General features: G+C 36.0%; 1 long non-coding RNA gene across 1 annotated transcript; it reads right to left on the reverse strand.

Annotated features, from left to right (window-relative positions):
- Positions 1-10,570: 10,570 nt before the first annotated feature.
- Positions 10,571-12,592, reverse strand: LOC144716951 (uncharacterized). Its single transcript, XR_013585028.1, has 2 exons — positions 12,445-12,592; positions 10,571-10,853 (listed from the first exon to the last, which is right to left on the reverse strand). It is a non-coding gene; the product is annotated as an uncharacterized LOC144716951 (long non-coding RNA).
- Positions 12,593-12,836: the final 244 nt, after the last annotated feature.

The following is a 12,836-nucleotide window of genomic DNA, read 5'->3' on the forward strand; positions in this document are numbered from 1 at the left end:
AAATTTAATTAATCACCTTAGGTCAGTATAGTAAGTTCTCTTGTGGCAGAATGACCCCCGTTTTAATTGTAAATATACTTATTATAAAAATTCTATAGGTTCTCCTGCTCACAAGCTCACGCTTGTGAAGAAGACAAAAACACAAGCACCTGGTGTGCTTGTGCCTCTGCGCACAGAGCACAGCGATCGCTGCAAGCTAGCGCGAGCTGCTTGCGGTGGTCGTTGTGCGCAAGAGCGCTTGCGCGCGGGGCATGTGATGCTTGCGCGCAAAGGTGCCTGCGCGCGAGCGACTCTCGCACGCCGTAGCGCCGCGCCACGGCCGCGCGGTGCTCCTCGTAGCGCGAGGCTGTACCTGCGCGCGGCGACCTGCCCGTCACAGGCTTCGCGCAGGTGGTCGGTGCCCGGTTCAGCGGCTGAGTCGCTGCACAGAGGGTCTGTGCTTGCGCTTCTTCTCGCTGAACCTGCGGGTTTGCTGGAATTTGGATGAACAGAATGGTGAACAAGATTGGAGATGGATAACTGAAGAAAATCAATGAAAACAATACTGAATAGAATTCTAAGAGTAATCTACCAACAATTGTTATTGGAACTGCTGAAAACACAAGGTGTGATCTTCAATCCAATATAGATTGTCTTCAGAAGGGAGAAGAGAGAATTCTGAAACCTCAACAATCTCTCCACCCGGTGTCACGTCCCTCACGGTGAGGTAGAGATCTTCTTGCTTCGGCTAAACCTCAGGCTCCTTCTCCTCCCAACTCCAATGCTCAGCAGCTCTTGGAGGGTGCAGAAATCCTTCCTCTCCAAGCCTTAGCTCCTTGAGAGGAATTCTGAACAACCTAAAATCAACTCTCAAGAGAGTATTTGTAGGTTTCTCTTAAGTCATGCCCAGGGGCATTTTCGTAATTTTTGCTTCTTTGAATTTTTGCCCGCTCCTCTTGATCCTCGTCTCTTTCCTTGATCTTCTTAACCTGTCTCTGAATGTTTACTAACCATAAAATGTTAAATATATTCCACTTGGTTCAAAGGATCAAGTGGGGTTAGTGATTTCATAAAATGATGCATATGCATGATATTAGCATGAATTAACATTATAATTTTGATGAATGAAAACTAAAAAGTTTAATTATTTGATGACATATTTGAGAGTCATCAGTTACCCAAAGAGTGGCTTCAGGAAAAGAATTCTAGCTCATAAAAAGGTGATCCAAATAACTATGTTTTTCAAGTTGAAACGAGAAACCCATCAAAAATGATGATCCAAATACCTCTGTATTTCAAGGTGAAACGAGTGTTGGATAGTAATCTTCAATGAGCTATTTTAGGAGTTGATGTTTGAATAAGTCATGAAAGAACCAAGTCAGCATGATATATGAAGTGAAACATGATATATTATGTGGTGGCAAGAGCTGAGTTTAAGGGAAACATGATTGGGTATCATTGAAGCCATGGACAGGAGTGTGGCCATGCTTTGTTTAAGTCCATAGGCAGTTATGGAGGAGTGCCTACAAATATGTATGATTTCCATTACTGTAGTATGATGTGTGGATCCGCTGGTTCCTTCCTCTCTCAAAGTGTTCTTTCTTCATGTTTCTTTGTGTGAGATCAAGGGAGTGAGAACTTAATCTTTCTTTCTCTGTGATATCAAGAGAGTGAGTGCTTGTGCTTCCCTTCTCTGTGTGAGTTTCTGAAGTGAGAGAGAAAAGTTCCTGATAAGTCCATGTCTTTGTTTTGATTCAGACTTTAAACAACAAAATTTATAAAGTTTTCCCACTTAAATACTCTATAATTAATTTAGGGAAAGTAAGGGGTCAATCCGTCGAGAGGCAGAAATTTAACTCCAGAGTGTTTTGTCAAGTTTTGGGTGAAGACAATAATTTTAAAAGTAAAACAATACAACTTTTGGGATTTTTCTAGATTTTTAGGTAACTTTCATAAATCCCTATGATTTAAGTTAAGCCAAAATACAAAGAGAAACACAAAATCATAATTTTGCACTATTTTTTTTATTTTCTCTTAAAAAATTAATCAGAAATAAATATTTTTAGAATTTTCTAGAATTTAATTTACATAAAAAATTATAAATATTAAAAACAAGAGATAGAGAATTTTTAGAATTCTTTAAGGTGTTAAAATGACTGTAAATTATTTATATGAATTTTCTGGATTTTTCCTAATTTTTACGCATTTTTTAATGCAGAAAATAATTTTTCTGATTTTTTTTATTTTTTCTGATTTTTCTGATTTTTTTATATTTGTTAATAATTTTTAAATAATAAAAATATGGTATTTACCTACTCCGGCGATCGCCAAAGCAGCGGTGGCGGAGGCAGCGGCGGAGGAGGCAGCGGCGGCAGTAGTAGAGCAGCGGCGGGGGCGGCGGTAGAGCGGTGGCAACGGCGGCAGCGGTGGCGACAGTGATAGCCGTAGCGGCAGGGCGGCAGAGCGGCGCCGCCGGAGCAGCGGCAGCAGCGGCAGGCCAGATGGGCCGTCGGGCCTGGTCTGGCCCATATAGCTGGCCTTAGTGGGTCAGCCCCCTAAGGTTAGCCCAATTTGGCTAAGTGAAGACTTAGCCAAATGGGCTTAACCTTATTGGGCTTAACCCAATAGTCAGGACTTCATTGATTTGGCTAAGTCCTGCACAAGGCTACCCTGTGCCCTGCGGTCATGTGCGCTGCCCGTGCGTGGACTGGCGAGCAGAGGGCTGTCCCTACCGAACGGGCGCCGCACGGCACTGCACGGCACCACACGACACCGCACGGTGGCGGCTAGAGGACATAAAACTTGACTTTTGAAAGGATAAAAAATAATAGGGATATATTTTAGGATCCTTATATTTTGCCAGGATCAGACATTTTCAATGCAAACAAGAGACGAGATTAAGAGAAAACTTTAATAAACTTACATTAAGCAGGTTGAACGACCTGGATCCTAAAAAATGCCTTGTCCTGCTGGCCAGCCACTTGCTATAGCACGTCGGGAATGAGAAAATCAGGGAGAAAAAATCTATTTATACATTGGGAGAATTACTAAAATACCCCTTTGGGCATCATCTATTCTCTTTTCTTCCCATTTTGTCTCTTTTCTCCATTAGTTGAGAGCTTTGCCTTGTAATTCCCAGTTTTTTTATTTTGTAAGGTGTTTGAAGGCCCAATAGGTAGGTCAGGTCGTGGCTCAAGCCCCTCCGATCTCTTCTTTAAAAGCCCACAACACCGTTTCATCATTTGTAGCCCATTTTGATAATCACTAAGCTCCCAAAAAACCTCCAATTTTCTAAGACTTGTATCTTCTAATTCCTCTAAATTTCTGCACATTTGGATCTATAAAATATTCATCAGTAATCAAACCGATTGACTTCATAGAAGTCAATCAAGTTAGTGAAAAATAATCATAATGTGCAAAGATTAGAATTTCTAGCTAATGCATCAATATTTGGTTAATTCAAATAATAACATGATAAATTATAAATTAATAATACTAAAAAAATCTAAAATGTATGAAAATATATGTTCATTTATCATGTTATCAGTTCCAACAATCAGAAACCCATCAACAATGATGATTATAAACTTTCATTTTAAGGTGAAAAGAAAAACCCATAAAAAATGATGATTCAAAATTTTCTTATCAAGGTGAAATGAAAAACCCATCAAATATGATGATTCAAACATTTTTTTTTGAGGTCAAACAAAACTTGGCAACGGAAGATGGATATTTCATCTATTACCCTCGGATCTAATTGGGCTGCCAAGAGAGTTAAGAGTAAAATACAAAAGAAAAAAATGAAAGGTAGAATGAGCAGCGATCACACAACAAATCTCCTCCCTCAGCCCGACCACAGCAGCATCATCTTGGAAGCATTTGTTAGAGGCGAAGGATGGCTGCGCAACAAGGTTGGCATCGCCCATGAGTTGGAGGGTTTCTTCTTGCATGGGAAAGAGAGAGAGAGAGAGAGAGAGAGAGAGAGAGAAAGAGTGAGATGGAGTTGAAGAAGAAGAGAGAAATTACTCTTCCATCTAAACCTCTCTCTTGCTTTCTATCTTTCGCTCTCTCTCTTTCTCTCTCTCTCTCTCTCTCTCTCTCTCTCTCTCTCTCTCTCTCTCTCTCTCTCTCTCTCTCTCTCTCTCTCTCTCTCTCTCTCTCTCTCTCTCTCTCTCTCTCTCTCTCTCTCTCTCTCTCTCTCTCTCTCTCTCTCTCTCTCTCTCTCTCTCTCTCTCTCTCTCTCTCTCTCTCTCTCTCTCTCTCTATATATATATATATATATATATATATATATATATATATATATATATATATATATAAATATATATATATATATCAATGTATACCTCTCTGATGGAGGACCATCCAGTTGATCGAGCCCAGCCCCGTCACCAGGCACCTTGTGGGGTCCGAGCCGACGTGAAGAACCCACGCTTCCACTATCAGGTTTGAGAAGCGGCATCATCGTCTCGCTTTGTGTCGTGTGTCTTAATATAAATTTCTTTTTTCGTCGTCTTTGGATTGTCGGGAGGCCCCACATATGTGAGTACGGCTTTATGTGTGTGTTTTTATTTTTAGTTATGATTAATTGCCACCTTTAGGGGGAGGAAATCTATATTGGGCTTCTTCTCCACCTAAAGATCCCTTTTAAGAGGAAAGCCTGTTGGCTTTCCTCTTAAAGGGGAGCCCAATTGGGCCTCCCACAACTGCCATTCCCTCTCTATAAAGAAGGGGAAGGGGTGGACGTGGGAGAGAAGGCTTGGTCATTCTGAAAATTCCAGATCTGTGTTGTTCAGTGGGAGTTATCTTTGATTTTTTTCTCTTCCACGCCACAGTCTTGGGCGTTGCATCCCACTGCCAAATGTGAGAAAAGGGTACTTAATACCGTTACTTCCTCCGGTTGCCTCCTCACAAACCCTGCCAGCAGAGACTATTGCGTCGTCCTTGACGTGGAAGAATCACCGATTCACCGGTCTGCAATCAGAGGTTTTGACCGGTGGAACTCCATTTGTAATCGATCGATTAAATTGCGTGATTAGAAGAACAATAGTTTTATTGGGTACGATATGCCTTATTAAACCTCTTCCACACGGGACTCCAAGTTGCTCACGACTCCGCAATGTGGCCGTTACATTGCTTTTGGTCCCGTCATTGGAAATAGTTATCTGCACAGCTTAAGTGCAACGTTGCTCAGTGGGCTTCTCTTCACGTCTACCAATGTTTGCATTTTCTTCCAGCACCCCTGGTCATTTTCTTCCCTCCCTAATTCTATAGCATTGGTTACGTCTTTCAGTATGGATTTTTGAATGCTCCGCTGCCTGGAGTGATTTTAATAATTGATATAGGACTTAGCCTCCACCATCGTCTTAGGACATTCTCTTTGACAGTATTTGGATCTGCTCATTCACGTCGACGGTGTGGACATCCTAAGACGAGAATCGTCCCCCACTATATGGACCCCTCGAGTTGATCACGCGGGTCATTGGGGCTTGATCGTGACAAAACCAGTCACGTGTCGTCCATTGGAGCTGCGTCTCGGGTCATTCGATGATTGACATACTTCTCATTATTATCTTCTCAAAATCATATGCATTATTCCACAACATTAACATTGCATTTAGAGTTTACCCTCCAGAACGTTACACGAAGTGTTGAATCCAACCGTCATGTTACATCACTCTCTCTATATCTCTCTTGCTCTCTCCATATATATCTATATATCTCTCTAAATATATTCCTCTCTATCTCTCTCTCGGTCGCTCTCTCTTCTACTCTCTTAATCTATATATATCCATATATTCTATATATCTCTCTCTCTATCTCTCTCTCTCTCACTTACTCACCCTCGTACTCTCTTTCTTTATATACATAAATCTATATATATATATATATATATCTGTCTCTTTATCTCTCTCCCTCTCTCTATTTTTATCTCTCTATCTCACACACACACTCTCACTCTCTCGCACTCTCTCACAATCTCTTTCTCACTTTATCTCTGTCAATCTCTCTCTCACTCTCTATCACTCACCCAGTCTCTCTCTATATATATCTCTCTGTGTCAATCTCTCTCCGACTTTCTCTCTCTCACTCTCTCCCTCACTTTCTCTCCATATAAATATATCTATATATCTCTCTCAATCTCTCTCTCTTCCTCTCTCTCTTTATATATACATGTATATATATATATATATATCTCTATCTTTCTCTTTCTCTCTCTATTCCTATATCTCTCACTCTCTCTATATATATCTATATATTATATCTATATATATATCTCTAAATATATCTCTCTTTCACTCTCTCTCACTCTCTCTCAATCCCTCTCTCTCAATCAGTCACTCTCTCAATCTCTCACTCAAACTATATATATATATCTATAAATATATCTCTCTCTCACACACACACACTCTTTCACTTTCTCACTCTCAGTCTCTCTCTATCTCTTTATCACTCACTCTCTCTATATATATCTATCCCTCTATGTCAATCTCTCTCTGACACTCTCTCTCTCACTCACTCTCTCTCTCTCACTCTCTATTTCTATATAAATATATATATATATATATGTCTCAATCTCTCTCTCTCTCGCTCATTATCCCTATTTATATATGTATATATATCTCTCTATCCCTCTATCTCTCGCTCTCTCCATATACACATATATATCTATATATATATCTCTCTCACTGTCTCTCTCTCAGTCCCTCTCTCTCAGTTCCTCTCTCTCTCAATCTTTCTCTCACTCACTCACTCACTCGCATTCTCACTACCTCTATAGGTATCTATAAATATCTCTCTATCTCTTTCTATCTCACACTCTCACATACCGTCTTACACACACTCTCTCTCTATCTTTCTATATATATATATCTGTATATATCTCTCTCTATCTCACACACACACTCTTACTTACTGTCTTACATGCTCTCTCTAACTATATATATTTGTATATATTACTCTCTATCTCTCTCACACACTCTCTCTGTTTCACTTTCATTCTACATATCTCTCTGTATTTCTCTCTCACACACACACACTCTCTCGCTCTCTTTCATTCTCACTCTATGCATATATATATATATGTATGTATACCTCTCTCTATCTTTATCTCACACACTCTCTCTCGCTCTCTCATACACACTCTCTCTCTCTCTCTGTATATATATAGCTCCTCTCTGTATCAATCTCTCTCTCATTCTCTCTTTCAATCTCTCTCACTCTCGCTCACTATCTATATATATATATATATATATCTGTATATATCTCTCCCTATCTCACACACACTCTTTCAATCTCTCTCTTTGTATATACATCTCTATATATTTCTCTGTATAACTTTCTCTCAGTACACTATATTTATAGATCTCTCTCCATAGCTCTCTCTATATCTCTCCATATCCCTCCATATATATATATGTGTGTGTGTGTGTGTGTGTTTAAAAAAAATCAATTATAATGTTTTATTTAACAAGAAATTTGAGCATAGTATTCTTTGTGACTGTGCAGTATGATATTTGCATGTATTACTTTATACGTGTGATTGATAATTTATAAACAGAACCAAGTATTTAAAACAAAATTATATCACAGAATATGTTTCATATATTTTATTATTTGACAAAAAACTAGAATCCACTAAGTATGAGATTCATAGAAAATATTTATAAAGCTGAAAACTTAAGAACAAAACTTTATAACCAAGGCAGAATATATTACAGACATAGTTCTTTTATAATGTAATCCTAAAAAAATTGTTGTCAAGGCAGAGCAGGATCACATAAACTGTTTTGCATATATGGTGATTTTAAAACTGAAATTTTTTCCACATTGTAAGAGATTCTTGGGAAATATTTCAAAACACGTAATAATTGAATAACATGTTATTTCAAAAAATAAAAAGAAACTGCTAGATATTTCCAATAACTAAAGTTTATTTGGATTTATTTAATATGTAACTTATCCTCTCATTGAAGATTTTTGATCCTCATGCTCTTTTCCTAACTAGTGTCAACCTTCAATGGAAATAAAGTCTCTCTATGTTCCAATATGTTAATAAGTATATGTAATAAATCCTTACAAAAGTTTGGTCACAACAAATGCAGATTCAGCAGAAACCAGAAAGGTCTGGTTCAAATTCTTGAGGATTATAAGATCACAACCTGCACACGAACACCGAGATGAGTGGTAGCCACCTCTAATTTTTTATAACCTTCAAAATAAAATTTGATTTTGACAATGCTTTTTGAGAACTCAGGAGCATTGTGTGAAGGGTGAAGAAACACACAAGTGAGTTACTTACTTTTTCCAAATATTGCCATTTTTAAACCCGTACACGAAGCCAAGAATATTCTCCTTACTAAAAAATATTAAGCAGTAACTCAAACATGAAACTTAAGACATGACATCTTGACTTGAAAATGATTTATATCTTTGAGACCTTCATATCTTATCAAAGTCACATATGTAGGTTGTCTCATGATAGCAACCGTTTGATATGGAGACGGATGACTTTAAACTAGTTATCTTGGATTTATATACAGTGTTAAGTAGTATATCTATGAATAAAGCTCAGTATTACAAAAAGGTCCTCTTAATAGAATTTTCATAAAAACCTACCATCATTAATTCTATGGATTATGTTATTGGAAATACTTCCAATTTATTAATATTAAATTAGTTGAGATAAAATTCTAAGAGATAAAATTCAATATTTTTAGGGTCTAAAGATCATCAATAGTGGAACTCTGATCAAGTCGATAGATACAATGTCTAAGTGGCAGTAGGACTCTAAGATGAAGTAACATATATATCAAGCCTAAGTGACAATATGAAGGGCTAAAATTCAACTTGATTTAAGGTGATAAGTAGAAATCATTACACAATATGTCGAATTTTTAGGTACCCTTTCAAATTGGTAACATAATCATATGGATTCGAGAAAAATATAAAAATAAAGGAATGGTATATCGAAGGAAATTATCAATAACAGAATGGAACAATTTAGGATATTTACAATAAAATTTGATAAACAGTGGAAGAGAACTGGTAGAGATAAATTTGGGCTTAGAGATAATAATGGAACATAAAGATGTGATATTGCACATGAGATTTGTGGAGGGAGAAACATTTACAATTATAATTGGAGAGACGAAAGAGTGAGCTGAATTATATTGATATTGGGAGGAAACAAATCTTAGCACGTTATATACATCATGACTGAACTAGGAACGGAATAAATTGATTCAGATACTGAGAAAGAGCAATTTGAATATGAGTTGAAGATTTGATGCGGGTATTGAGAGAGATATATAATTTAGCATAAATCAAAGATTGAAAAAAAGTTATAGGAAAACTAGATGAATTGAGATAGAGTAATTGAATAGTAAATTAGGGTGATCGAGATTGAGATACAATGAAACTGATGATGTAATAGAGTGGTTGTAAATTTTCAATATTTAATAACAAACTAAAAAAAATCATAAATGATAATTTTTTGAAGAAAAGAGCAGGAGTAGGAGAAGTCATTGCAAGTGGACCATCCATTGTAACCTTAGTATTTGTCAGACGAGTAGAAATCCCTGATGGGAAAGCCTTGGTGGCTGAGGCTGGAAGGTGACATATCTACGGATAAAGAAGCTTTTATTAATGTTACTATTGTTTTTGCTTTTAACCTTATTCATAGAGCTAAGGCCACGGTGGCCTCGACTGGTGATTTGGCATTGTGAGGCTCTAGAATCTGGGGAAATGAAAAATAACCAGTTTAGGATTAGATATTTGCACGAACCTGAGTAAATTTGAAGTACTATCCATCTCTTCTACCATAGTTTCTTGGATGGAACTAGATATGCTTATTAAAAAATGTTGACTGATATCAATTTGTACTTCAGAAATATTTTAGAATACTTAATTGACCAACCCCAAGATTTTTATCCCAATATCTAGAAACCAACATAGATTGACAGCAACTCAAAAGTATTTCAACCCAACCAACAGATACATTGGAGAAGAGGAAAACCCAAATTTGAAATAATCAATTACAATACCCTCTCTTTTGGGCAATGTTTACTTCATTTAAAAATAAATCATCATTAGTGTTAGTTCATTTTCTTTGATGATCCTCACAATGCCCTCTCTTTTAGTTCATTTTCTTTGATGACCCTCTCTTTCAATTTTTTTAAGGGCCATAGAAAATTTTAACATGACGAATGAATTAATAAGAACGAACCACCAAAATCCATTAATTTTTATTTGAGAATATGCACCCCTTCCAAGTGGAGTGATTATCATCACAATATTTTAATTTATTTCTCTAGGCGCATCACTTTTCTTTATGCCACATTTATTTGAAAAGTAATTCCTCAATCTGAAAAAAAATTCCATCTTTGTCTTCCACATTTGCTTAAGAGGAATATCTTATGCCTTCTAAAACATCACCAGATGATTGTTGGATGAATATCCTACGAATGGTCTAAGAGGGGGGGGAATTAGACCACTCCCTATTCTTCTTTTAGTTATTGTATTATTATTTTTCTTAATATCTATACTTATTGTCTAATTATAGAGAGAGAGAGGAAGTGGACACCCAGAGTTTTATACAGGTTAGGGCTAATCCCTTGCTCCTGTCCCGGGGTATCCAACCGGAGTTTTAATATGTCCCTAACCAATTTTATAGTCCCCCAAGCTAAAAAAGCCTGGTAATAGGGATACACGGATACCACCTATCTAGAAATTGAAAAACAAGAACAACCTTGAGCCCCCTTAGCCTTTTGACGGTATCCTTGCTTTCACTTCTTCTCCAATGGACCACTCAAGTCCTTCTCTGCTTTCGAAAATTGCCTTTACTCAAAGTAGAATCTCTAGTCTCACAAGTGCTGAAAGAACTTGTTAAAATATTAAAACAAAATGTCTTCAATCTTTCCTGAAAAGTTAGCTAAAATATTCCAATCTCAAAAAACAATTTTCACTTATGTAAGAATATATTTTGCTCCTTATTATGTAATTTTCAGTCACAGTTGTTGCTTTTCGTGCACAGATTTATGAGAGCAATATCAAGTCTGATAACCTCAGAGATCTATTTGAATATCATTTCTTTTATGTTCAACACTCCGCAATCACAAATACCAAAAAAAAAAAATTTTTGAATTTCAATCTTGCACCAGAAATGTAATCACTAAATTCAGATTAAGATACCCCAAATTTCGGATTTACTTTAAGACCATCAAATTTTCAAGGCTAGGATTATGAGAGTCACAATAATTGAAAGATTCAACAGTCACGATCTTTAAAATTCAATATGAAAATATAGGAATTGTAAAACGTAGATTCAACAGTCAAGAATTTTAATACTCAGTTCAAATTTCAGATAGTTGAAAATGTGAATTTAACAGTAACGTTTTTGACTTTTGATTTCAGATATAGGGATGTTAAAATCCGTAGAATCAACAGTTATTTTAGAATTCAATTCGAAATCCAGAGATTTTGAAATAAAGATTCAACCATTATGACTGTAGAATTCGGTTCACAATTCAGAGATTTTAAAATAAAAATTCAACAGTTATGATTTTAGCTTTCGATTTGAGATGCAGGAATTTATAAACCGTGAATCAACTATTATGAATTTAAGATTCAATTTACAGTTCAGAGAATTTAAAATCAGGATTCAACAGTATCAATTTTAACTTTCAATTTGAGTTGCAGGAATTTATCAACCGTGAATCAACAATTATGAATTTAACTTTCGATTTGAGATGCAGGAATTTATAAACCGTGAATCAACAATTATGAATTTAACTTTCGATTTGTAATAGAAAGGATATCAAAATTGTCGATCTGAAATTAATAATTCTTGAAAAATGATTTATAGAATTTTGATCTGCAATCACCTTTCTTAAAAATGATTTAAAATTGCCGATCTGCAAACACGTTTCTTGAAAGAACGATTTTAAAATGATGATTTGCAAACACGTTTCTTGAAAGAACGATTTTAAAATGACGATTTGCAAACACGTTTCTTCAAAAGAACGATTTTTAAATGTAAATCTGAAATCATGTTTCTTGAAAGAACGATCTTAAAATGACGATTTGCAAACACGTATCTTGAAAGAACGATTTTAAAATCCCAATCTGAAATCAGGTTTCTTGAAAAGCGATTCTAAAAATGTCGATTTGCAATTTCGTTTTTTTTAAAAACGATCTTGAAGATTATGTAGATCTGAAAATGCAATTCTTGAAAAAATTATTTTGTATATGCCGATTTAGAATTTCATTTTTTTTTTTTTAAAACGATCTTGAAAACTATGTAGATCTGAAATTGCGATACTTGAGAAATGGTTCTGAAAATGCCAATATGAAATCAGGTTTCTTGAAAAAGCGATTTTAAAAATGGCGTTCTGAAATTGCGATTCTAGAAAGAGATATGCGATAGAACGATTTTAAAAAACAATGAAAGAGGAGAAAACAAGCCTGATTTCAAGCTTGAATTTCTTGAACTTTGGAGTCGCACTGCAGCTTGATCTTTCTTGCTTGTCGTTGCCTTGTAACACGCTTTTTCACAAAAACACTTTCTCAACTTCTTGACTCTTCTTGCTCTCGTTCAGTCTGAAATTTTTTTCAAAAATGCCCCACAAAAAACCATTCGACTTTCTTCCTTTTTATTTTAGCTCTTTTCTTTGCTCTCGTTCAAGGGCATCTTTCATTTTACCAAAATGCCCTTGTAACTATCATCATAACAAAATGCCCTTATCATTTTGTTATCTTTTCTCAAATTTTGAAATTCATAAAAACTCATAATCTAAAATTCCATCTTTTTCTTCCACATTTCCTTAAGAGGAATATCTTATGCCTTATAAAACATC

Source organism: Wolffia australiana, chromosome 2 (genome assembly GCF_029677425.1).
Source record: "Wolffia australiana isolate 7733 chromosome 2, ASM2967742v1".
Lineage (NCBI taxonomy): Eukaryota > Viridiplantae > Streptophyta > Magnoliopsida > Alismatales > Araceae > Wolffia > Wolffia australiana.